The sequence below is a fragment of the Callithrix jacchus genome, chromosome 14 (assembly GCF_049354715.1).
Source record: "Callithrix jacchus isolate 240 chromosome 14, calJac240_pri, whole genome shotgun sequence".
NCBI lineage: Eukaryota > Metazoa > Chordata > Mammalia > Primates > Cebidae > Callithrix > Callithrix jacchus.
This window is the reverse complement of record NC_133515.1, coordinates 65,319,089-65,345,336: the sequence shown is the minus strand read 5'-3', so window position 1 is coordinate 65,345,336 and position 26,248 is coordinate 65,319,089. Positions and strand designations below refer to the sequence as shown.

Here is a 26,248-nt window from a genome sequence, read left to right as displayed (position 1 = left end):
GCTGACTAAGACAGAAGTTGTCCTAAAGGGAGAGGCGGCCTCTTCCCTGTCAGAGTTTATTTTCTGCCAGAAACAGAAAACACTGGCAAGACCCATGTCAAGAAGGGAAATGTTCCAAACGCATGTGTTGTATATGAGTAGGAGAAGAGAAAGAGAAAATACACACATATAGCCCACTTTATTTTCGTTTGATATACCAAGTTTATTTGATTATATTTTAATCCTTTAATTCAGTAAGTACAAAATAAGCTCATTGTGTGAGAGACATAAAGAAAGGAAAATATTCTTTAAGCAGCAACAAGACCCTACAGAGAATGTATGGTGGTTTGGAGGGTAGGGCTAGCGTAGGGGGAAAATTGATGATATAATCTCTTGATTTAAGTAAGAAAGAGCAATTAAAATGAACAGAAGCCACAGCGCCTAAATGCAGGGCTGCATTTACATAGAAACAAGAACATTTCATGTTCAAGAAATGTCAGTTTTCTATAAATACGGAGGTTCAGGCATTACCAGCAGAATTATTCATCATACTATGATTCAAAACAAGATGAATATACTGGGCCAGCATTCGGACTCCAATCCCAAAAAAGGCCTTTAATGCATTTTTCAAAATGTCTTTGTCCATTCAAAAATAGAAGTTTGCTGAGCATCAAATAAGGTCAGAAAGAAAATGCACAGATTTCTTTCCCAGTTCAAGTGAGTAAGGACTAGTTACCAAAAACATTTGGGGCATTTAACTGACTTGCATAAATTCTCATTTTTAATTTATTATAATAAATCTAAAATGTGGTAGTGGAAGAATATTAGTATCTGAGCTCTCATTCTAATTTTCTGATTCCCATCCAGGCTTCAACATTTTCTCTTTTTTCTTTCTATAATCTACCTCTCTATGTCATATTCATTCTTCAAGTCCAAACTGAGATTCTCAGTTCTTCCACAAAAGTATTATGATTTGCTTTTAGGAATTTTTAGGGGACCGTGTGTGTGTGTGTGTGTGTGTGTGTGTGTGTGTGTTCAAATACAAATGTGGACTCTTGTATCTTGCTCAGGATTTAGTGTACACTTTAAAATGTAAATTTCATTCCCAATCTTCACTTTCCGGATTTGTTTAATGTATTGTTTCTTTCATTATTTCCTTACTACCATCACCTTTATTCTCTCAGTCTGGAGCTCCAATTAGACACATTATATTTATTTTGAATATATGATCTGGGATTTCTAAATTTTTCTCTTATGTTTCATCTCATCTCCATTTGACTCCACTTTTGCTACCAGGTCACCAATTTTGTCTTCAACAGTGATCATTCTAATAAGTTAGTTCAGTTATAAACACATATTTATATTTACTTTTCAAACACATCTTCTTATTTTCTATTATTTTGTCATAGCTTGCTAAGTTTATATTATGTATAAATTATTTTCTCTGATCTGAGATTCAATAGAATTGTTTCTAAAATCTTCCTCTGGCATCTCAATTATTTTTCTTCCAGGAACAGTCTTTGTGCTCTTTATTTAAAGGTTTTGGCTTTACTCAAATGAGCGGTGGTTCTTGGTGGTGTTTGTTCATACTGATGCTTGTACTGGATTAATGGAGCCACATGGCATGATGTGTTCCTGAATTTCTTCTACTCTTTTCTTCTATAGATGTCTACCCTGAATGGAAAGGCTTAAATAAGTTCTGAGTGTGTAGTCAGGTTATTTCAACCAACATCCTGTTCTTTAGGCACATGGCATGGAATTTCCTCAGGTTTAGATCTACTTATTCCAAAGAGATTTATTCTGGTGGTAGAGAAATTTCATATGTTTCTCTCATCAGTAGAGCTATTGCTGTGTCTCTCATAAGAATTGGGAGTTGTCCCTCAGATTGAGTCTGAGCCCTCCCCTGGTGGTCAACATATTTTCTTCACGTTTTGGATTTTAGCCTGGGGTAAAATGGTTTTATGTTCACTGCTCAGCGCGTGCACGTGCATGTGTGTGTGTGTGTGTGTGTGTAGAGGTCAAATAGCACAATTACTTTAAACATAATTCTTTAATATTAAAAAGTTCTGATGGATGGCTCCAGGGACACTTTTTATATTTTTATGTTTTGTTTCACGTATTTACTTTGAGCTTGGTATTTCTCTGTGTCTGTGATTGTCTTCATGATAATTTTCACTTGCTTTTGTGTTATGCTGTGATTTACTGAGTTTCATCAAGTCTGATCCATCTGCTTTTTATGTCAAGACTCTCCTAAATGTCTTCAATTTTCTTGTTTTCCATCTGTTATGAACCATGCCTTCATCTCAATCTGATATGAAAATGTATATTTTTATAATTTATTTTATTTACTTTATTGACTGGACAAACATAAATGAGAAAATACATCTTTATTCTCCACTAAAATGTTAATATCTAGGTATATGTGAAAAATAGCAAAAAGGAGGCAATTTTTTTATTACTTTTATGCAGAATTAGATCTTGGCCATATCTTAAAGCTACATGGAACCTCAGGTTGTTCATTACTGGCTTAAGATGGTTACACTCCCAGGGGTATTTGCATTTTAATAGGGAACTCTTGTAGCACAAAAGCCTTTAAGACCAAAAGAAATTAATCTCTAAAAGTGAAATTTGAGATATTATGACAAAGCTCTTGGGGCAAAAGAGAGTGAGGAATTTTTAAATGGCAGAATTTCTCTTTACTTTCAAATTACATGATGACTATCATAAGACAAGCTTTAGTAGGGAAAAGCAGGAAATCCTATGACCCCCATATTTCCCACAGGATGTAAAATTTATTTTTAAATAGTCAAAGATATTAAAGGACTGTCAAAAGCACACCAAATTATTTACATATTTTGAAAAACATACACCATGGCTCTTTTAATTTTTATATAGTGTATCACTGTATGAAATGATACTTTGAACTATTATCTAGTTCATATAATCTTCTTTCTTCTAAAACTCACCAAAGAGTTTATTCAGATGATTTATATTAAGTGTGCAATATTAAATGGCACCATGCAATATAAAATGACATCCACACCCATGTAAACTGATACAGTGCTGCATGTGACTTCATGTATTTTAGAAAATTAATAATAATTAATTTCCCAGAGTTAGGCAAACTTCCAAAGTGCCAAATGCCCACAAATGAGGCTGAATCCATGATTCTAAAGCATATGATTAAAACTAGACTTTTCCATTAAGACACAGTGGATCAGATAAACGACAGGTTTAAAGTTATTATAGACTCTAAGTTACCCATTACTTGTTCTTTTCTCTTTGATTAAACCATATACAAGAGTAATACATCTTAGGTTTCCTTTTCTCCTTATATTCTTATACATTTTACTCCTGAACCTGGCAAACAAGTAGAAATGGTGAAAAGCACCCTCTAACCCTAGCACTTGTTGTGATTACAGAAGATAAGTTCCTCACTTTGTATTTTGATTGAAGAAATAAGAGAAAACATTGAGTTGTGAAACAGCAGGAAAGAGAGATAAATAACATTTCTGTCCCTAGTCAGAGAAACTTAAAATAGAATTGTGACTCCAACGCAACTAGAACAATTGCTTAGTGAGAATATATACATGTTGTTTTGTAAAATGATAAACATTTTTCCTTTCATTTAAGCAACATAATTGTCTTTATTAAAAAACCCAGTTAGGAACTGGGGAAAGATGCTTTTTCTCCTCATTATGAAATAAATATAGACTGGAGTATTTAAATATCTTACTCACTAAATGGAAGAAAAACATATAAAAAGTTGTATATCCTCAAGTACTTATAAAGACAAACATTTTGGGTCATCTTAGGCAACCTGTTGTCTGAACTCTCTGAGTCTTAATCATATCACTTTCATATCTATATTAATTAAGCCACAATAATTACGATTTTACTCTATCAAGTAGCCATTTTCTTAGAAAACTCTCCTCTTCATGAATAAATGAAACATTTTTACCATCAAACAATTAAGTACAAGATTTTGGGACTGTTTTTTCTTTTTAGCTTAGAAGAACTGTCTATCTGGCTTTTTGCTTTTAAGAAGCATTATTCCAGGCTGCTGTGGAAATAGTAGATGTCATAGATAAGAAGAAACTCTTTAAGTCATGTGTCACAGAAAGAGCAGGTGCGCCCTCAAGGAAAAAAATATCTTGTTTTCATGCAATTATCTTTTTTAATAAAAATAAATGAAGGAGAAAAACTCACAAGACCATATCAATATCACCATCTTCTCTCTTTCTCCCTCTCCCAATCATTTTCCCTGAAAATAAAGCAGCTCTTTAACCTCTTCAATTCTTGAATCATCTACTAAGTAAGCACTCACCAGGATAAGTACTGAAATCTGGAAAGAATCCTACTGATTGAGTTTCAAAAGCAGCCATTCAACCTTATAAGAGTAACTTCTTTTTAATTAAGAACTGAACAGTAGGTAGATTACAAGAGGCTGGTAGAACAGATAAAAGAAGGCATTAGAAATGCAAAGAGACTCTTAGATAATAGATATGAGAAAGCATTCTAAATATACTGGCCTTAAATGCATTTTATGCTATAATTCGAGAGATCAGATGAGGAGAAAATTAGAACATTATAGTCCAGAATAAGAAATTAAGATACTTAGAGAAGAGGCTGAAGTATTTGATAACTGTACTCTTACTCTTTTACAGAAAAGAGAACAATGGGAAGATCGAAGTGGTTTGAAGAAAAGAGTAGAAACAGTAGAATCCCTGGAAACCAGTTGGCTGAAACGGAGAAATTTAAGTGTCATCACTCAATAAGCCAAATCTGTGAGTGGTGTGAGTTGTAAAGTGTTGAGGATTAAACTCTTCGTTTATGCTGTGCATGTTAAATAATCCCAGCTTTCCTCATTCTTCTCCCATCAAGAATTCTTTCTCTTTTTCTACAGTATTTATTTATATTGTAACATTCTTCATCTTCTAACTCATCTCTTCATACTCATCCTTCTTTTTTCAGTCAATAGTATTAAAAGAAAAGAGAGGGACGATTAAAAGGAGTCAGTTTGTCACCCACTGGGTGCTTCCAGTATACACTTCAGGCTGGACCTGAAGAGTAGCATGTATGTTTTTAAAAATATAAACATGTAAGTTTTAAATTCTTGTGTATTATGCAAGTCAGAAAAAAAGAAAGAATGTCTAGAGTGGTTAGGAAACACCAATGGAAGAAGATGGACTGAAATTTGTTTTGAAAGGTAGAGAAGACAAGTGGTAAGCAGAGGGACAGGAGGGTAAATCAAGGAAGTTGAAGATCAAAGGCATAATGAAAGGAGTATGAGGTATTCTTCGAAGGAAGCCTAGGCTGAACTTCCAGAAATGTAAATCAGATCACGACCCTCCTTTGCTTAACAATCTTCAATGATTTCTCATTGTAAATAGAATAGAATGCAAATCACTTATATGACCCTCAAGACCCTGTATGATCTAGTTGATGTAGTTCCAACCCAGTGCTGAGGTATCATCTATTATTTCTTTCTTGTTCATTCCAGTGCAGCCATTGGCCTTGTTTTTGTTTAAATTATTGATTTGTTTAATTGATACATTGTAATTGTATATATTTATGGAATATGTGTTTCTGATGTTTCAATACGTATCTATATAGTATCATTACCTAATCAGGGTAGTTTGTGTATTCATCACCTCATGCCTTTATTATTTTTTTGTGGTGAGAACTTTCAAAAGCTTCTCTTCTAGCTATTTTTAATATACAATATTTTTATTCTTAACCATATCAACCCTTCTGTGAAGTAGAACATTAGAATTTATTCCTCCAATCCAATTTTAACTTTGTAGCTGTTGAAACATCTCTCCCTGTCTTTCTCTCTCCCTTCTCTTCCCCAGTTCTGGTAACCACTGTTCTACTCTGTTTCTATTATATCAACTTTTTCTTTTGTTCTTCTCTAGATTCTACATATAAGTGGGATTATGCAGAATTTGTCTTTCCACGTCTGGCTTTTTTCACTTAACATGATGTCTCCAAATCCATCCACATTGTCACAAATGACAGAATTTTATTCTTTTATGGCTAAATAGTATTCCACTGTGTATATATACCATATTTTCTTTACCATATGCATCCACTGATGGACACTTAGGTTGATTCCATATTTTGGCTATGGTGAATAGTATTGCAATAAACACAGAATGGATGAATGTGCTGATATCTCTTTGACATAATGATTTTGTTTCCTTGGATATATATTCAGTAAAGTGGGATTGCTGGATCATATGGTAGTTCTATTTTTAATTTTTTGAGAACTCTCCATACTATTTTATGTATCAGCTGTATGTTTACATTAGAATCCTGTCAAAAGTGTGTAAGTTTTCCCTTTTCCCCATATTTCCCCATATACTTGCCAATAATTATATTATTTTGTCTTTTTGATAATGGCCATTTTAATTAGGATGAAGTAATAACTCATCATGATTTTTATTTGCATTTCACTGATGATTAATTATGTTGAGAAATGTTCACATACCTGCCAGCTATTTGCATGTCTTTTGATAAGTGTCTGGTAAGATTTTTTGCCCATTTTCCAATCAGGTTTTTTTTTTTCTGGAGTTAACTGCCATATATATTTTGGATACTAATTGCCCGATGTATACTTTTCAAATATTTTCTCCCATTCTGCAAGTTGTCTCTTTATCCGTTGATAGTTTCCCTTACTGTTCAAAAGTTTTTAGTTTGATGTAATTCCATTCATCTGTTTTTGCCCTTGTTGCCTCTGCTTTTGAGGTCTTATTTTGAAAAATCCTTCCCAGTCCAATGTTGTAAATCATTTTCCCTATTTTATTATAGTAGTTTTATAGCTTAAAGTTTTACATTTAACTCTTTAGTCATCTTGAGTTGATTTCTGTATATGGTCAGAGTTAGGGGTCTAATCTCATCCTTCTACATACATGTGGATATATAATTTTCTCAGCATAAATTATGGAAGAGACTGTTTTTTTCCTTAATGTGTGTTCCTGACAGGTCTGTTGAAAAATCAATCGGCTGAGTTTCATAAGTGAAATAGAAAGAAAATCCTTTTTAGACAAGCAAATGCTGAAAGAACTTATTACTGCAAGAGCTGCCTTATAAGAGCTCCTAAAAGGAACAGTAAATATGGAAAGGAAAGACCATAACACACTTAAGTACACAGACCAATGACACTATAAAGCAACCATACAAACAAGTCTGCATAATAACCAGGTAACATCATAATGGCAGAATCAAATCCACACATACCAATACTAACCTTTAATGTAAACAAGCTAAATGTCCCCCAATTAAAAGGAACATAGTGGCAAGCTGGAAAAAGCAGCAAGACCAAATGATATGCTATCTTCAAGATATCCATCTCATATGCAGTGACATCCAAGGCTGAAATTAAAGGGATGGAGAAAGATCTACTAAGCAAATGGAAATCAGAAAAAAGCAATCTTAATTACAGACAAAACAGACTTCAAACCAACAAAGATAAAAAAGACAAAGAAGGCATTACATAATGGTAAAGGGTTCAATTCAACAAAAAGAGCTAACTATCCTAAATATCTCTGTACAGAGAAGCACCCAGATTCATAAAGCAAGTTCATAGAGACCTATGAAGAAATTTAGATTACTGTAGAATAATAGTGGGAAATTTCAACACTCCACTGACACTAGTAGACACATCATTGAGGTGGAAACTTAACAGATATTCAGGACCTGAACTCAACACTTGACAAAATGGACCTAATAAATATCTACAGAAACTTCCATCCTAAAACAACAGAATATACATACTTCTCATCATGACATGGCACATACTCTAAAATAGACCACACAATTGGACATAAAACAATTCTCAGCTAATTAAAAAACAAAAACAAAAAGACACAAAATCATACCAACCACACTCTTGGACCACAACAGAATAAAAATAAATTCAACACAAAGAAATTCTCTCAAAACCATACATTTACATGGAATTTAAACAACCTGTTCCTGAATGACTTTTGGGCAAATAATGAAATTAAGGAGAAGATAAAGAAATTCTTTGAAACTAATTAGAATGAAATTACAACATACCAGAATCTTTGGGACACAAGTAAAGCAGTGTTATGAGGGAAATTTATAGCACTAAATGCCCACATCAAAAAGTTAGAAATATCTCAAATTAATAACCTGACATCACGACTAGAAAAACTAGACAAGTAAGAGCAAACCAACCCCAGAGCTAGCAGAAGACAAGACATAACCAAAATCAGAGCTAAACTGAAGGAGATTGAGACATGAAAAACCATTCAAAAGATCAATGAATCCAGGAGTTTTTCTTTGAAAAAGCAAATAAGATAGATCAAGTTGGATGAATAAAGACAAGAGAGAAGATCTAAACAAACACGATTAGAAATGACAAATGGGACATTACAACAGAAACACAAATAATAAAGACTACTATGGATACCTCTATACACATGAACGAGACAAACCAGAATAAATAAATTCCTGGAAATATGCACTTTCCCAAGACTGTATCAGGAAGAAACTGAATCCCTGAACAGACCAATAACAAATTTTGAAATCGAGGCAGTGATAAATAGCCTACCAACAAGAAGCAGCCCAGGAACAGATGGATTCATAGCAAAATTCAACTAAATGTACAGTAAAGAGCTGGTACCATTCCTCCTGAAACTATTGCATAAAATTGAGAAGGAAGAATTCCTTTCCAACTCATTCTGAGGCTGGCATTATACTATTACCAAAACCTGGTTCAGATACAACAAAAAAAGAAGACTTCAGGCCAATATCCTTGATGAACAGGGATGTAAAAATACTCGACAAAACACTAGCAAACTGCATCCAACAGCACATCAAAAAGCTTATCCACCATGATCAAGTAGCCCTTATCTCTTGAGATGCAAGGTGGGTTCAACACACATAAATCAATAAATATGATTTACCCCATAAACAGAACTAAAGACAAAAACCACATGATTACCACAATATATGCAGAAATAGCTTTTGATAAAATACAACATTCTTTCATGTTAAAACCCCTCAATAAACTAGTTAATGAAGGAACATACTTCAAAATAATAAGAGCCATCTATGAGAAACCCATAGCCAACATTATGCTGAATAGACAAAAGCTGGAAGCATTCCCTTTGAAAACCAGCACAAGACAAGGATGTTCTTTCTCACCACTACTATTCAATACAGTGTTAGAAGTCCTGGTCAGAGTGATCAGGCAAGAGAAAGAAATAAAGGGCATCCCAATAGGAAGAGGAAATCAAAATATTCCTGTTTGCCTATGACATGATCCAATATCTCAAAAACCCTATAGTCTCACCCTAAATCTCCTTAAGCTAATAACTTCAACAAAGTTTCAGGATACAAAATCAATGTTTAAAAATTAGTAGAATTTCTATAAACCAACAACATCCAAGCTGTGAGACAAATCAGGAATGCAATCCCATTCAGAATTGCCACAAGAAGAATAAAATACCTAGGAATACAGCTAATCAGGGAAGTGAAAGACCTTTACCACAAGAATTACAAAACAATGCTCAAGGAAATCAGAGGTGGCACAGACAAATAGAAAACATTCCATGTTGATGGATAGGAACAATCAATATTGTTAAAATGGCCATACCACTCAAAGCAATTTACAGATTCAATGTTAATCCTACCAAAATACCAATGACATTATTGACAGAACTGGAGATATGTATTTTAAAATTGATATGGAACCAAAAAAGATCCTGAATAGCCAAGTTAATCCTAAACAAAAAGAACAAAGCTGGAGGTATTACAATACCTGACTTCAAGCTATACTACAGGGCGACAGTACCCCAAACAGCATGGTACTGGTATAAAAACAGATATATAGACCAATGGAACAGAATAGACAGCCCAGAAATAATGCCACTTACCTACAACCACCTGATCTTCAACAAAACTGACAAAAACATGCAATGGAGAAAGGACTCCCTATTCAGTAAATGGTGCTGGGATAAATGGCTAGCCATAAACAGAAGATTGAAACTGGACCCCTTCCTTACATTATATACAAACGTCAACTCAAGATGGATTAAAGACCTAAATGTAAAACATGAAACTATAAAAACCTTGGGAAGATGACAAAAGCAATTGCAACAAATGCAAAAGTTAACAAATGGAATCTAATTAAACTAAATAGCTCTGCATAGCAAAAGAAACTATCAACAGAGTAAACAGATAACCTACAGAATGGGAGAAAATACTTGCAAATTATGTATCTGATAAAAGTTGAATATCCCTATAAGGAACTTAAACATACTGATAACAAAAAAAAGTACATGAACAGACATTTTTTTCAAAAGAAGACATACATGCAGCCAACAATTATATGAAAAAAAAGAAATGTAAATCAAATCAAAATGAGATACCACCTATTATGGCTATTATTAAAAAGTTAAAAACAAAATGCTTGCAAGGTTGTGGAGAAAAAGGAATACTTATACAGTCAGTAGGAGTGTAAATTAGTTCAACCATTGTGGAAAGCAGTGTAGTGGCTCCTCAAAAACCTAAAAACTGAAGTCCTATTTAACCCAGGAATCTCAATACCAAGTGTATACCCAAAGGAGTATAAATCATTCTATTATAAAGACACATGCACACATATGTTCATTACAGCACTAATTACAATAGCAAAGATGTGGAAATCAACCTAAATGCCCATCAATGGTAGACTGGATAAAGAAAATGGGCTACATACACACCATGGAACACTACATATCAAAAAAAAAAAAAAAAAGATCATGTCCTTTGAACATGGATGGGGCTGGAGGTCATTATCGTTAGCGAACTAAGACAGGAACAGAAAATCAAATATCACATGTTCTCACTTAAAAATAGGAGCTAAATACTAAATAATGAGAACCAGTGGGTACAAAGAGGGCAACAACAGACATTGGGGCCTACTTGAGGGAGGAGAATAGGAAGAAGCAGAGGATCAGCAAAAATAACTATTCTGTAGTATGTTTAGCATACAGGTGACAAAATGATCTGTACAACAAACCCCCATGACACAAGTTTACCTATATAACAGACCTGCACATATGCCCCTAAAAGTATAATACAAATTAAAAAAAATCATTTGGCTGTAGGTACATGAATTTATTTCTGGGCTTTTAATTTTCTTTCATTGGTTTATGTGTTTGTTTTATGCCAGTACCATAATGTTTTGTTTACTATAACTTTGTTGTATATTTTGAAGTCAAGTACCATGATGCTTTGAGCTTTGTTCCTTTGGTCTAGGATTGTTTTGGCTATTTCAGGGTCTTTAGTGGTTCTATACAAATGTTAGGACTTCTTTTTTTCTATTTCTGTAAAGAATGTAATTGAATGTTTTGATAGAGATTGCATTAAACTATATATTGCATTGGGTAGTGTGGCCATTTTTACAATAATAATTTTCCAGTCCATGAATATAGAATATTTGTGTCCTCTTCCATTTTTTTAATTAAAGTTTTAAATGTAGTGATCTTTTTCTTCCTTGGTTAAGTTTATTTCTAGTTATCTTATTTCTTTGTAGCTATTAAAAATATAATTTTTGACTTCTCCTTGAGGTAGTTTGCAATTGGTATATAGAAATGTTGCTGATTTGTGTATATTGATTTTGTATTCTGAACTTTATTGAATTTGCTTGTTACTTTGAACAGTTTTTCAGTGAAGGTTTTAGAGTTTCCTATATATAAAATCATGTCATCTGCAAATGGACCGTTTGACACCCTCCTTTCCAATTTGGATGCTTTTTCTTTGTTTCTTTTACCTAATTGTTCTGGATAGGACTTCCAGGACTATTGAATAAAAGTGGTGGGAGTGAGCATCCTTGCCTTGTCTCTGATCTTAGAGGAAAAATTTTCAGATTTCCCATTCAGTATGCTGCTACCTATAGAATTGTTATATATAGCCTTTATTGTGTTAAGGTATATACCTTCTATGCCTATTTTATTGAGAGTTTTTATTATAAGGAATGTTGAACTTTGTCAAATACTTTTTCTGCATCTACTGAAATGATGCTATATGGCTTTTGTCTTCCTGTTAATGCGGAATATTACATTTATTGGTTTCCATATGTTAAATCATACTTGCATCCCTGTGAATGAATTTCACTTGATTATATAAATCCTTTTAATATGCTATTGAATTCATTTTGTATTTTTTTAGACATTTTGCATGTATGTTCATCTGAAAAACTGGCCTGCAGTTTTTTTTTTAAGGTTGTGCAATTGTCCTTGTGTCCAGTTTTAGAGTTGAAGTAATGCTGGACTCATAAAATGAGTTTGGAAGTATTCTCTTTCCTTTGGTTTTCTGGAATACTTTGAGAATAACTGGTGTTAGTTCTTTAAGTATTTGTTGAACTTCAGCAGTTTATCCATCAGGCCCTGGAATTTTCTTTGATGGAAGACTTTTTCTTACTGATTCATTTCCTTACTCATTATTGGTCTGCTCATATTTTCCACTTCTTCAAATTTAAGGTTGCACGTGTCCAACATTTTGTCCCTTTCTTCTGTTACCAAATTTGGTGGCAGACAGTTGTTCATAACACTCTCACAATTCTTTGTATTTTTTTTTAAATTTTTTATTGCATTTTAGGTTTTGGGGTACATGTGCAGAACATGCAAGACAGTTGCATAGGTACACACATGGCAGTGTGTTTTGCTTCCTTTCTCCCCTTCACCCACATTTGGCATTTCTCCCCAGGCTATCCCTCTCTACCTCCCCCTCCCACTGGCCCTCTCCTTGTCCCCCCAATAGACCCCAGTGTTTAGTACTCCCCTCTCTGTGTCCATGTGTTCTCATTTTTCATCACCCGCCTATGAGTGAGAATATGCGGTGTTTCATTTTCTGTTCTTGTGTCAGTTTGCTGAGAATGATGTTCTCCAGATTCATCCATGTCCCTACAAACGACACAAACTCATCATTTATGATTGCTGCATAATATTCCATGGTGTATATCTTTGTATTTTTTTTGTATTTTACTGTAATGTCTCCTTTTGTATCTGTGATTTCATTTATGTGGGTCTTCTATCTGATCTTTAATTTTCTGGGCAACACCAAGTTGTTTCCACCTTATAGTTATATATTAGACTTTTCCTCTTACTGGAATGTTCTTCCTTCCACCCATCTTTGCATGCCTGGCTTCCTGGTATCTGTCAAGTCTCATTTCAAATATGACCTCCTAGGCAAGCCTTCTTCCACCATTTCTGTCAGTTTCACTCTATCCCATTAATTTTACTTTCTTCTTAGCAGTTATTATGCTTAAAATTTAGCAGCTTGTATCATAGTGTTTAACAGTGTCTCCTTCATCACTCCAAATTCAGGTAGAGGATGGGCAGGAGAGAATAGATCTTTTTTTTGAAATCTTGCCCAGTGTTGTATCTCTAGCATCTAGCCCAGGTTCTAGCTTGGTGCCATAGTCTGTGAACTGTTTCTTACCAGTTTTCCAAAATATAAACCAACACAGAGCATTCTCCTAAGAAAAAAGAAAATCAGCTAAACCAAACAATGTTCCTGGTGACTTATTTGGTTTATATTTGGACACAAACTTCCTTTCTGCCCATGGACCTCTAACAGTTTTTGGACTGCTATGGTCCACCGACTACACCTTGAGTAGCATTGATCTAGTTTCTAAGAGGGGCTGGAAGATTTCATTCCATCAAAAGCTAAAAGATAACAAAATGTAAGAGGTTTAATAAAATACTTGATAGTTTTAATAGATTGTTTATATTTCAGGTATTATAATCAGTTATAACTTCTTAGTAAAACGAATTGCTTGCATTTAGCTTGTGAGAAGTAGGGTGGTGTCATCAGAAAAGTCTATTAATAGCTATTAGAGCCAGGTGAGAATAGAGCGTGAGAGGAAAGGCCAACCCACTAAAGCAGCAGATAAAGCTTAATACCAGAAGTCCTATTAGAAAGTAGGACAGACATGGAATGTTCTAATGACAACTAAGGAGAGCGTTATTTCATCTTCCCAGAGAGATCAGCATACAGTACACCAAATAGAAAAAGAACTCTAAACTCGAAGAGGTTAGTGGGCTTGAAAAACACCTTTCTATACCTACATAATCAGAGGCGGTGAAGATTTCCATGAACAAAAATAAAAAGCTTAAGATTCCAATAAATCAATAAATTCAGTTGTTATAATAACTTGCATTTATGGAGTAGTGCCTATGTACTAAGTACTGTGGCATATCCATTATGTCAATGAATGTCCTCTGCCATTCTTTAGGGCAGATACATCTGTTATTCACTTTAATTGAGGCTTAAATATGTAGCAAGTAGCAGAACCAGTATTTACACAAAAGAGTCTTAAATGAGAGTCTATGCTCCTAAAATTTATGCATACAGCCTTCCTATGTAAGAAGCTTAATCTGAAATAGTCACAGTAAAAAAGAAGTCAGAGAAGGAGTCAAGAGAAAGATTCTAAATACCAGGTCATGGATGAGATATGAGATTGAATGCAGGGTGATAAGTGCTGAAAAATAGCTGTTTACCAGAAGACCCACGAAGCCTAAATGTCTAAAGTTAGGGATTATTTTCTTTGGTTCTTGAAAGCTTTTCCTGTTACCAAGATCTCATAATAACAAGGGAGAAATAAAAAGTTCTGAAATTTGCCCCCTACTGTATCAGAATCTCTGAATTTGTGAATCCGCATTTTTAAAATGCTCCCCATGTGATTCTGATGAACAGACAAATTTGGAAACCATTGCCTCAAGCTAATCCTTTATGAAAAAATGGTTGGGAGTTTACTCAATGACAGACTGGTGGTGTTTGGACAGTGAGAAAAAGGTAGGAAAAAAGAAAGCATTAAATAGAAACAACATGATTTTTCCTTGCCAAGAAGAATTTTTTTTAAACACTTTATCTCTTTCAGGGCACTGAGGGACTTTGCAGCAGACTGACCCAATGTACTAAATAGAAGAAGAATTGCATATTGGATGGGTCCTACTTTGTCTCTTGGAGAAACAGGTGTCTTGGGGATAGAAAACTCAAATGAATACAGTATCATCCTGTGGACAGACAGCTGGAAGACAACAGTAAGTGTCCTAAAGAGAATGAACATGGTTCACAAGTGAGTTCTTCATATCAAAATCACATATATTAGGAACTTTTTTTTCTAATGATGAATTGATATTCTGCCTGCTACTTTTGCATGTCACTGTGACTCTTACACTTATACAATGGAAAATGGAACTACATGGCAGGAATCCTTGGAAGATTGTATTAGTCTGTTTTCACATTGCTATAAAGAACTACCTGAGACTGGGTAATTTATGAAGAAAAGATGTTTAATTGACTCATAGTTCTGCAGGCTTAGCAGGAAGCATGACTAAAAGGTCTCAAGAAACTTACAATCTGGTAGAAGGCAAAGGGGAAGCAAAGACCTTGACCTTCTTCACATAACGGTAGGAGAGAGACACTGAGGGTGAACTGCCACACACTTTTAAAGCATAAGATGTCATGAGAACTCCCCTACTATCACGAGAACAGCATGGGGAAAATCGTGCCCCTGATCCAATCCCCTTCCACAAGGTCCCTACCCTAACATGTGGGGGTTACAATTCGACATGAGATTTGGGTGGTGTATTAGTCTGTTCTCACATTGCTATAAGGAAATAACCAAGACTGGATAACTTACAAAAAAAAAAAGTGGTTTAATTGACTCACAGTTATGCATGGCTGGAAAGGACTCAGGAAACAGAACCATGGTGGAAAGTGAAGGGGAAGAAAGGCACCTTCTTTACACGGTGGAAAAATGGAGTGAGTATAAGCAGGAGAAATGCCAGCTGCTTATAAAGCCATTAGATCTCATGAGACTCAGAAACTATCAGGAAAACAGCATGGAAGAAACTACCTCCACAATCTAGTTACCTCCACCCTGGGTCCCACCCGTAGCACCTAGAGATTATGGGGATTATGAGGATTATAATTTAAGATGAGATTTTGAGTGGGGATACAGCTAAACCATATCAAACATAAACAAATACTGGGAAAATCTCAGAAAGCAAGTAGGTCTCAAATTGAGGCTCAGCTTCGTGTTCTTCTCTATGCCCATTTGTGGCCCTGAGTACAGCTGATTTTTTTTTTTTTTTTTTTTTGAGACGGAGTCTCACTCTGTCACCAGGCTGGAGTACAATGACACGATCTTGGCTCACTGCAACCTCCGCCTCCTGGGTTCAAGCAATTCTCCTGCGTTAGCCTCCTGATGGGACTACAGGCACCTGCCACCACGCCCAACTAATTTTTGTATTTTTAGTAGAGACGGGGTTTTACCATTTTGGCCAGGCTTGTAGCGAATTCCTGACCTTGTGATCCACCTGCCTCTGCCTCCCAAAGCGTTGGGATTACAGGCAGGAGCCACTGCATCCGGCCTGAGTACAGCTGATTTTCTATCAACCTATGCCCACTGGTCAGGTGTATCTGTTAAAATATGCCATGAGACTCATAATGCCTTATCTAACATTGGCAATATCCATTATATTCAAGTATTGTTTTCAAGTTAATTTAACCTATAAGAGATCAGGAGGAGCAGCAAGACTATTTTAAGAAAAGTCCACATTATAATGAAATATGAATTATCCTTTATCTGTAGCTCTTAATGCAGTACAGAAGACACTAGTTCATTTGTATCATTAGATAATGATGATGCTGGTAATAACGCTTCATATTTGACATAAGTGAATCCTAAATTGAAGTCTTAGAGAAACAGTGAAAATACCTGTATTTTTTACTGAATTTCAGAGTATTTACACAAAATTTATTGATTACTTAACTCATAACCATAAAAGTAGAAACAAGAGGAAGCTTATGCCAGATGTTTGCCTAGGATTGGCACATATTTATTGGAAGATTATGAGAGTTATTGAGAGCAAGTCTAGCTATCATCTGTTTAATTTTTTTAAAATTATAAGTATCAGAAAAGTTTACTTGATTTAGAAGATTTTAAAATGTCATTATTTGCACAGTACATGCAAGCAAGAAGATTTAACTGTCACTAGTTTCTAAGAAAGTGTAACATTAGGTTACACAAGTGTGGGGGAAACAAAGACATTTTCATTCATTAAATGTGTGAATTCACTATCATGTTGCATGATATTGAATGTATGAAATGTGAGATTCATAATATTAGCATGTGTTAAATTCAGGTATTTATATTTGGATACTCACATGAAATCCATGTGCACAGTCAGTGCTTTCAGCAAAATGGTGAGAAAATATATCTAATTTATTTTAAATAATTGATATATTTGCTTCATTACAGGTGAGAAAGTAGAGGAAAGTACATGAGAAGAAAGACTGAAGAAAAATAATAAATATTTGTAAACCTGAAATTGGTTTGAGGTTTGGCACAAGTGCAAGATAGAGTTTAAGATCATTTCTTATTTCATCTAAACAAATCTTCTTAGGCTAGGTGATAATATATAAGGGGATATAATCTATAAAATCTTTTAAGTCGGAGAGGGTGCCAAGATGGCAGAGAGAAGCCAGAACCGGAACGCAGCTCCCAGCGCATGAGACACAGAGGGCTAGAGGACTTCAGGATTCCAAACGAGGTGCTGGGTTGGTTTTTATGGAACTGATAGGGCTCTGAAAATAGGCCCAGGGAAGGAGTCGTGGGGCGGGGAGAGGGGCATCCCCACCTGAAACGTGCAGCTGGCTCGGACTGTTGGGGGACTTAACCGTTTTGGTGCTCTGAATAGGATTCTGTGCTTTCCTCATCCCTCCTGCAACCCATGGTCCACGAGAGCCCTGCCAGACAGTGGGGCGCTGAGCATAGCCGATGCAAATCTGAGGAGCGGCTACCACCAGGGGAGGCAAGTTGTCACAGGGACCTGGGCCAGAGTTTGGACTAACGCCAGCGGGATGGACTGCCCCACAGAGGGAGGCAGAGTTGAAAGCAGGGAAACGTCATAACGCCTGGCAGGCCCCACCTCCACAGAACTCAAACTGACGCCCTCGCTGGAGAGCTTGGCAGCAAATACACCAGCTTGACCCCAAGCAGGAAGATCCAGCTGGGGAAGGAGAGATGCCATTGGGAAGGTGGGGCCAATCTCACCTGCAAACAGACTCCAGGGAAGGACCACCACCCAGCAACCTGACTGAATCCTAGAGAGCCTAGCAATGCCCTCTACAGGCCAAAAAGGATACAGGTACAACCTCAACAAAAAGTACACTCAGAGACTCTTGAAATCACCAACTTCAAAGATTAAAAGGAGATAAATCCACAAAGATGGAAAACACCAGTGCAAAAAGGATGAAATCATCAAAGAACAGAACAATTCTCCTCCCAGGGATCACAACTTCTCACCATCAAGGGAACAAAAACAGACAGAATGAATCTGACCAATTGACAGAAGCAGGCTTCAGAAGGTGGGTAATAACGAAGTTCTCTGAGTTAAAAGCCCATGTTCTAACCCAATGCAAAGAAACTAAGAACCTTGAAAAAAGGTTTGACGAAACACTAACTAGAATAACCAGCTTAGAGAAGAACATAAACGACTTGACGGAGCTGAAAAACACAGCACGAGAACTTTGTGAGGTATACACAAGTTTCAACTGAATCTATCAAGCAGAAGAAAGGATATCAGAGATAGAAGATCAGATCGATGAAATAAAATGAGAAGGCAAGATTAGAGAAAAAAGAGTGAAAGACAATGAACAAAGCCTCCAAGAACTATGGGATTATGTGAAAACACCTAATCTACATCAGTGTACCTGAATGTGATGGGGAGAATGAATCCAAGTTGGAAAACACTTTTAAAGACGTTATCCAAGAGAACTTTCCCAGCCTAACAAGGCAAGCCAACATTCAAATCCAGGAAAAACTGAGAACACCACAAAGATATTCCTTGAGAAAAGCAACCCCAAGGCACATAGTTGTCAGATTCACTAGGGTTGAAATGAAGGAAAAAATCCTAAGGGCAGCCAGAAAGAAAGGTCAAGTCACCCAAAAAGGAAAGACCATCAGACTCACAGTGGATCTCTCAGCAGAAACCTTGCAATCTAGAAAGGAATGGGGGCCAATATGCAACATCCTTAGAAAAAAGAACTTTCAACCCAGAATTTCATATCTGGCCAAAGTAAGCTTCATAAGTGAAGCAGAAATAAAATCCTTTATGGACAAGCAATTGCTGAGAGATTTCGTCACTACAAGACCGGCCTTACAAGAGCCACTGAAGGAAGTACTAAACAGGGGAAGGAATAACCAGTACCAGCCACTGCAAAAACATACCAAATGGTAAAGAACAATGATGCAATGAAGAAGCCACATCAACCAACAGGCAAAACAACCAGCCAGTAACAAAATGGCAGGATCAAATTCAAACACAGCAATATTAACATTGAATGTAAAATGCCTAAATGCCCCAAGCAAAAGACACAGACTGGCAAACTGGATAAAAACTCAAGATCCATCGGTGTGCTGCAAAGACTCACATAGACTCAAAATAAAGGGTTGGAAGATTTACCAAGCAAATGGAGAGCAAAAATAAAAAGCAGGGGTAGCAATCCTAGTCTCTGATAAAATGGACTTTAAACCAACAAAGATAAAAAGAGACAAAGAAGGGCATTACATAATGGTAAAAGGATCAATGCAACAAGAAGAGCTAACTATCCTAAACATATATGCACCTATTGCAGGAACACCCAGATACATAAAGCAAGTTCTCAAAGACCTACAAAGAGATGTAGACTTTTGCAAAATAATAGTGGGAGACTTCGACACTCCACTGACAATATTGGACAGGTCAATGAGACAGAAAGTCAACAAGGATATCCAGGACTTGGATGCAGATTTGGACCAAATGGACCTAATGGACATTTACAGGACACTCCAGCCCAAATCCACAGATTACACATTCTTCTCAGCACCCTGCACTTACTCCAAAATTGACCACATAATTGGAAGTAAATCACTCCTCAGCAAATGGAAAAGAATGGAAATCATAACAAACAGTCTCTCAGACCACAGCATAATCAAATTAGAACTCAGAATTAAGAAAAGCACTCAAAACCTACAATCAGATGGAAACTGAACAACTTGCGCCTGAATGATGAATAGATAAACAAGGAAATGAAGGAAGAAATAAAAATGTTTGGTGGGAGTGTAAATTAGTTCAACCATTGTGGAAGACAGTGTGGCAATTCCTCAAGGCCTTAGAAATAGAAATTCCATTTGACCCAGCAATCCCATTACTGGGTATATATCCAAAAGACTATAAATCGTTCTACTATAAGGACACATGTACACGAATGTTCATTGCAGCACTGTTTACAATAGCAAAGACCTGGAATCAACCCAAATGCCCATTGATAATAGACTGGATTAGAAAAATGTGGCACATATACACCATGGAATATTATGCAGCAATCAGAAATGATGAGTTTGTGTCATTTGTAGGGACATGGATGAAACTGGAGAACATCATCCTCAGCAAACTGACACAAGAACAGAAAATGAAACACCGCATATTCTCACTTATAGGCGGGTGATGAAAAATGAGAACACATGGACACAGAAAGGGGAGTACTAAACACTGGGGTCTATTGGGGGGAAAAGGGGAGGGCCAGTGGGAGGGGGAGGTGGGGAGGGATAGCCTGGGGAGAAATGCCAAATGTGGGTGAAGGGGAGAAGGAAAGCAAAGCACACTGCCATGTGTGTACCTATGCAACTGTCTTGCATGCTCTGCTCATGTACCCCAAAACCTAAAATCCAATAAAAGAAAAAATGTTCTTTGAAACCAACGAGAATGAAGACACAATGTACCAGATCCTATAGGACACATTTAAAGCAGTGTCTAGAGGGAAATTTATAGCAATAAAGGCCCACATGAGAAACAAGGAAAGACCTAAAATTGACACCCTGTCATCAAAATTGAAATAGCTAGAGGAGCAAGGTAAAAAAAAAAAAAAAAAAAAAAAAAACCTCAAAAGAAGGCAGAAGACAAGAAATAATTAAGATCAGAGAAGAACTAAAAGAGAGAGAGACACCAAAAAACCTTCAAAAAAATCAATAAATCCAGGAGCTGGTTTTTTAAAAAGATCAACAAAATAGACAGATGGCTAGCTAGACTACAAAAAAGAAGAGAGAGAAGAATCGAATAGATGTAATAAAAAACAATAAAGGGGAGATCACCACTGATTCCTCAGAAATACAAACTACCATCAGAGATTACTACAAACAACTCTATGCCCATAAACCAGTAAATATGGAAGAAATAGATAAACTCCTGGACACTTGCACACTCCCAGGACTAAGCCAAGAAGAAGTTGAAACCCTGAATAGACCAATAAAAGGTCTGAAGTCAAGGCAGCAATTAATAGCCTATAGACCAAAAAAAGTCCAGGTCCAGATCAGTTCATAGCTTAATTCTACCAGACATACAAAGAGGAGCTGGTACCATTCCTGTTTAAACTATTCCAAACAATATAAAAAGAGGGAATCTTCCCTAACTCTTTCTATGGGACCAACATCATCCTGATACCAAAATCTGCCAGAGACACAACTAAAAAAGAGAACTACAGGCCAATATCCATGATGAATATTGATGCAAAAATCTTCAATAAAATACTGGCAAACAGAAATCCAACAGCACATCAAAAAGCTTATCTACCATGATCAAGTAGGCTTCATCCTGGAGATGCAAGTCTGGTTCAACATATGCAAATCTAAAAACATAATTCACCACATAAACAGAACCAAATACAAAAACCACATGATTATCTCAATAGATGCAGAGAAGGCCTTTGACAAAATTCAACAGCTCTTTATGCTAAAAACTCTCAATAAACTAGGTATGGATGGAACATAACAAAAAACAATAAAAGCTATGTATGACTAACCCACAGCCAATATCATACTGAATGGGCAAAAATTAGAAGCATTCCCTTTAAAAACTGGTACTAGAGAAGGATGCCCTCTCTCACCACTCCTATTCCATGTAGTATTGGAAGTTCTAGCCAGAGCAATTAGGCAAGAAAAAGAAATAAAGGGCATTCAATTAGGAAAAGAAGAAGTCAAATTGTCCCCATTTGCAGATAACGTGATCGTATATTTAGAAGACCTCATTGTCTCAGCCCAAAATCTCCTTAAGCGGATAAGCAACTTTGGCAAAGTCTCAGGATATAAAATCAATATGCAGATATCACAAGCATTCCTGTACATCAATAACAGACAAACAGAGAGCCAAATCATGAACAAACTCACATTTACAAGTACTACAAAGAGAATAAAATACCTAGGAATACAACTGACAAAAGAGGTAAAAGATCTCTTTAAGGAGAACTACAAACCAGTGATCAAGGAAATAAGAGAGGACACAAACAGATGGAAAAACATTCCATGCTCATGGTTAGGAAGACTCAATATTGTGAAAATGGCCATACGACCCAAAGTCATTTATAGATTCAATGCTATCCCCATCAAACTACCATTGACCTTCTTCGCATAACTGGAAAAAAATCACTTTAAACTTTATATAGAACCAAAAGAGAGCCTCCATAGCCAAGACAATCCTAAGCAAAAAGAACAAGCTGGAGGCATCATGCTACCTGACTTCAAACTATACTACAAGGCTACAGTAATCAAAACAGCATGGTACTGGTATGAAAACAGAGATGTAGACCAATGGAACAGAGCAGAGACCTCGGAAGCAATGCCACACATCTACAACCATCTGATCTTTGATAAACTGGACAAAAACAAGCAATGGGGAAAGGATTCCCTGTTTAATAAATGGTGTTGGGAAAACTGGTTAGCCATAGACAGGAAGCTGAAACTGTACCCCTTCCTTACACCTTATACAAAAATTAACTCCAGATTGATTAAAGATTTAAGCATAAGAATTAACACCATAAGAATCCTAGAAGAAAACCTAGGCAAAACCATTCAGGACATAGACACAGGCAAGGACTTCATGACTAAAACACCAAAAGCAATGGCAACAAAAGCCAAAATAGACAAATGGGACCTAATTGAACTTAAGAGCTTCTGTACAGCAAAAGAAACAATCATTAGAATAAACTGGCAACCAACAGAATGGTAAAAACTTTTTTGCAATCTACCCAGCTGACAAAGGGCTAATATCTATAATCTACAAAGAACTAAAGCAGATTTACAAGAAAAAAGCAAACAAACCCATTCAAAAGTGGGCAAAGGATATGAATGGACACTTTTCAAAAGAAGATATATATGAGGCCAACAAACATATGAAAAAATGCTCATAATCATTGGTCATTAGAGAAATACAAATCAAAACCACATTGAGATACCATCTCATGTGAGTTAGAATCGTAATCATTAAAAAAATCTGGACACAGCAGATGCTGGAGAGGATATGGAGAAAAAGGAACACTTTTACACTGTTCGTGGGAGTGTAAATTAGTTCAACTGTTATGGAAGACAATGTGGTAATTCCTCAAGGATCTAGAAATAGAAATTCCATTTGACCCAGCAATCCCATTACTGGGTATATACCCAAAGGATTATAAATCATTCTGTTATAAAGACACATGCACACTTATGTTTATTGCAGGACTATTCACAATAGCAAAGACTTGGAACCAACCCAAATGCCCATCAATGATAAACTGGATAAAGAAAATGTGGCACTTATACACCATAAAATACTATGCAGCCACAAAAAAGGATGAGTTGATGTCCTTTGCAGAGACATGGATGAACCTAGAAACCATCATTCTCAGCAAACTGACACAAGAACAGAAAACCAAACACTGCATGTTTTCACTCATAGGCAGTTGATGAATAATGAGAACACTTGGGCACAGGGAAGGTAACAACACTCAAAGGGCTAGGTGTATGGGTGGAGGGGAGGGGAGGGGAGGGACAACACCAGGAGAAATGCCTGATGTAGGCTACCAGGGGTCAGGGCGATGGAGATGGCAAACCACCATGGTATGTATGTACCTATGCAACCATCCTGCAGGATGCAGGAAGTGCATATGTACCCCAGAGCCCAAATATAATTAAAAAATAAAATAAAATAAAAATGTTTTACATCACTTAACTCCTTCACCCAGATGCATTTAGTGTGGCTGGAATGCTCTGTTCAGGAAATGAAGGTTTCTAAATTGTGAATGGTTTATCAGAGGGTGAATCTTTCCAAAGAGAGAGGACTGGGGATGTGAGGAAAGGTTCTGGCTGGCAGCAATAGCAGACTGTGTCACACTTCCAACAGCAGCAGGAGAATAAAATCTAAAAACGAAATGTGTTTTTGAGGGATGCATCCTCTTTGTCTTTTCCCCAGAGGTGCTCTCTTCCCATCGATTTACCATACTCTCTTGGCTTGGATGACCACAATGAGGATGAGACATAGAAAGAAAAACTAAGTCTTTGAGTCACTTAATAAAATGATTAATTATTAGTGATGCTTAATGTTTTCATTCTTACTGCTTTATACAGAATTTCAGGAAAGATTTTGGAGGAGATAGATCTCTGATCCTTGCATCTGATTTCATAAGCAGACATCTCTCCCAGAACCTATTTGGGAGCAAGGAGAGAAATGGAGTCAAAGGTGAAAGCAAGCATGAAGATGATTTATTCCAGCAAAACTTGGGCAATGTATCCCCGTCACCCTGTTAGCTGTCAAAAATGCCACCGGCCTTTTATTTAGTTGTTTCAGTACATACTTTTGAAAATCATCAATCTTTGGAATTGGCACTTTAATTAAAACCTAAAGGGAAGTGGTTGGTATGAATTTGTGCACAGGTTTAAGTGCACATGTGTGCATTTATATGCTCTTGGAGTTTGTGTGTGTGCCTCTATGTTAAAATATTTTTAATACATATACACTTCCTAATGTCTTTATACTTTATGCACTTAGAGTTTATTTAAAGCCATATTTATGGTTTTGAGAAACCTATTTATAATCACACTGAGCTACATAAAAAATTATAATATGTAAATGCATTCTTTGAAGAAGACCTATTGTAAATCCCATAAAAACATTTATTCTAAAAACAAATATTTATTTCTAAGCAAAATATATACATATATATATTCAAAAACCCTCAAATATTTGTTCTAAAGGTAGGTTATTCTGGATAATCTAACTTTTTGTAATTCTTAGGCCTTTTTTGGTAACATTTTAAGTTTTAAACAAGAAACCTCTGTATAACAGTAATGACTAAGGTCAGGCAAAAGAACAGTTAGAGATGAAGACCCTCTCAAATGGCCCAGTGTCTAGAAAACCAATGTCTTAGGTCTCTCTACCTTTGGGAGAACTCTGGTTAGATTTTCCACAAAGAGCTTTCACTTAGCAAGATGATAATATTTTTGATTTCCTTTTTGTCTTCCTTATCAGTGGCATTCTTCATCTTGGGCCTGACTCACTCTCTTCTGCTATCCCTGGTTAACCAGTCAGACCCTTCTCATCTGGTTCCCAAATGGGTGCACACTTTTCTAAGATGAACTTCTCTCTATAAACCCCAAACTCCATGAGAAACTTCCTTTCCAGGAATTGTCTTTAGCTAATATCCATGTGAATAATGCTAATCACTGTAAGAGTCTGATGAAGTATTACAAGGGGAATTTCCTTAGCTAGGGAAGAGCCATGATCCAGACAAGAGATGGTCTAAAGGAATGTCTGAGTCCAACAACATGATCAGTGAGACACATAAAGAGAAAAAATAACCAAGCTCCTTTCCTCCAAACAGCTCACACTCTGATTGAGTTATCCCTCCACAGTGCAAAGAAATATGTGATGCTTTTTCAATAGTGCAAAAAAAGTATGTGATTGTCAAGACTGTATTCTAATTTACATAAACTGAAAGTCCAAGCTGACTCTTTGTCCTGACTGTTTAGTGTGCACACCATGAAAATTCATCCGTCAGGACCCATGTCTGCTCTAAGGGACCCTTGTTTGACAAGCCATAATTGCCTTACAGATTGACCCCTAAAACTGGTTATTCTGAAGAGGAAAGTTCCAGGCTAGTCACTTTAGTTTCTTGAGTCAGTAACAAACTAAGAGGGATATTGTAATAGCTAAGAGAAGAATCATCTGCAACTAGGGTCTTCTGGACAACAGAATATTACAAAGGTAGGGATATTTGATATTTTAGGAACACCACCAGAAAAAGCAACTCTGAACAGCAATGAAATAATCAATGGTTCCGCTTTGCTGTGCATGCCAAGGCTGAATATAGAAAAAAAAATATATGTATGTTGTATTTCTAGAGTCTCCATTCTTTGTCTCACAGCGATGGATTATCTTTGGCAAACTGTGGC

General features: G+C 36.2%; 1 long non-coding RNA gene across 1 annotated transcript in view; it reads right to left on the bottom strand.

The window, feature by feature from the left end:
* The window catches only part of LOC118147328 (uncharacterized), a 167,899-nt gene extending 150,043 nt beyond the window's left edge, over window positions 1-17,856 (bottom strand). Inside the window, exon 1 of the long non-coding RNA XR_013526107.1 lies at window positions 17,646-17,856. This is a non-coding gene — a long non-coding RNA (uncharacterized LOC118147328). The remainder of the gene's footprint in view (window positions 1-17,645) is intronic.
* Between the last annotated feature and the right edge of the window lie 8,392 nt (window positions 17,857-26,248).